The 2,198-nt window shown below is 34.8% G+C and overlaps 1 pseudogene; it reads left to right on the forward strand.

Annotated features, from left to right (window-relative positions):
• The first annotated feature begins 246 nt into the window (after positions 1 to 246).
• LOC136221804 (transcription termination factor MTERF6, chloroplastic/mitochondrial-like) lies at positions 247 to 1,913 on the forward strand (annotated as a pseudogene).
• Positions 1,914 to 2,198: the final 285 nt, after the last annotated feature.

A 2,198-nucleotide genomic window follows, 5' to 3' on the forward strand; every position in this document is an offset into this window, starting at 1 on the left:
AAAATAAAACTTAAGGACCTTATAATAATATGATGGACCTACTAGTATGTTAAGCAAAAACATAAGAACTTTATAATTATTTACCCTTTATTTAATATATGAATTTTCAGTCAAAGCCATAACATAGAGTTATATTAACTTCGTAAATTAGATTTTATATTTTTATTCAATTGAATTTAATTACCTCTAGATGTACAAAAATGAGAGACTTGCAATTTTTTTGTGTGTAATTGAATGCAACTGATGCATGATTTGACAACCAATAAACGACGTAGTTTTAGTGCGATCCATACCTCACTCTTCCCATGAACATCTCATTTTCTCCTCTGGTTTAGGGTTTCGCTTTCTTATTCATAATATCTGGAATTGGAATTTTTCATTTGGCACAAATCAGATTATCGACTTGTCTTGTCTCCATTCAAGGTAAGATTTTTTTTTCGCCACTCGACTTTCAGTTCTCATGTTTCGTTTTCTCTGTAAAACTCTTCTTCATCCTAGAAATGAGTAAAGTTTCGCATCTCATAACCCATCAATGTCAATGGTGGTTTCATTATCACTTGGACACTTTTCAAGTGATGCTCATAATCCAAACTCTTTCACTGTTTCTTACCTCACTAAAACATGTGGATTATCTCCTGAATCGGCTCTTTCAGCTTCTAAAACTGTCCAATTTGAATCTTCTATGCAGCCTGATTCGGTCCTATCCTGTTTCCAAAAGTTTGGATTCTCGAAAACCCATATTTCTGAAATGATCAAAAAGTTCCCAAAAATGCTACATTCTAAACCGCAGAAGGCCATTTCCCCCAAAATCGAGTTCTTTCGCTCTATAGGAGCTTCAACTCCTGAACTTGTAAAAATATTCACCACCAACCCTTGGATCTTGAAAATGAGCTTAAAAAATCAAATGATTCGTACTTTTGAAATTTTAATTGAGTTGCTCCAATTGGATGAAGAAGCCATTGAAGTGATTAAACAAAATCCTTATGTTCTACATGCTAGTCCTGAAGCTGTTCTAATACCTAACATCAACACTTTGAAAGAAAATGGAGTGCCTGCCTCAAATATTTTGCGGCTAATTAGTAATTATTGGCAATGCATTACCAAACAACCAGTCAAATTCGGAAAGATTGTGGAGGAAGTGAAGGAAATGGGATTCACTCCTTCGAAGTGGCAATTTATTGAAGCAATCGTGGTATTCACATTATCAAAGAAGGATGGAAGGGTTGAGGTTTATAAAAGTGGGATTGGTCCGACAAAGATATTACTGCATCCTTCAAGAAGTTCCCATTTTGTATGGCATGCTCAGAGGATAAGATCATGGCTGCAATGGATTTTTATGTGAACAAATTGGGTTTAGAGTCTTCAGTCATTGTGAATCGCCCTGTGCTACTTGGATATAGCTTGAAGAAAAGGCTGATTCCAAGAGGTGCAGTTATTCAGTATCTGTCGTCCAAAGGTCTTGTTGAAATGGATTCAAGAATATCTAGAATGTTGGAGTGTACAGAAAAGTGTTTCTTGGAAAAGTATGTGAGTTTTTTTAAGGAAGAAACCCCTCATTTAATTAAGCTATACAATGAGAAGTTAAATGAGGCAATCAGTGAAGGGAAAGTGAAGTCATGAGGGAGTATGGATTTGTATTTGCTGTAATTCAATATCTGTTATTTGGGAAGTTGGAGCTTTCTGATACAAGGCAATCTGCAAAAATGTTGAAGAATGACATGAAGATGCATTCATAGGGAATTTGGTACGTAATTACAGACTTTGATGTGTTGTAGTGTAGATGAAGATAGCAAATGATTCAATTTTATTAACTTAATTGCAACATTAACATGTGTTTTGTTGGGAATTTTGAGTGAAGTTTGATGAGCCATAACTTTGTTTTGTTGAATGCAAGTATGATAGAATCTGCATAACTTTTTAGCTTTGGTTCATTTTAAAGTTTCTGCAGGTTTTTGTTACTTGATATGTGAAGTTTACAAGTTTAGTGTCCCATAATGTGGAATTGGTGAACTTATTTCTTTTGCAACTATCCTATTCTTTTTGTTATTAGTGTCCAATTCAAGGTGGAATCGAGCACTTTTTAGATGGCTCTTCTCTTGCTTAAATTGCACTGTGTACATTAACATTTTAACTCGGGATCTCTAGTTTAAACGACTGGACCGTTACCACCTTAATTGGTGACCGATAAACTCATGTAA

This window comes from Euphorbia lathyris, chromosome 3 (genome assembly GCF_963576675.1).
Source record: "Euphorbia lathyris chromosome 3, ddEupLath1.1, whole genome shotgun sequence".
Classification (NCBI taxonomy): Eukaryota; Viridiplantae; Streptophyta; class Magnoliopsida; order Malpighiales; family Euphorbiaceae; genus Euphorbia; species Euphorbia lathyris.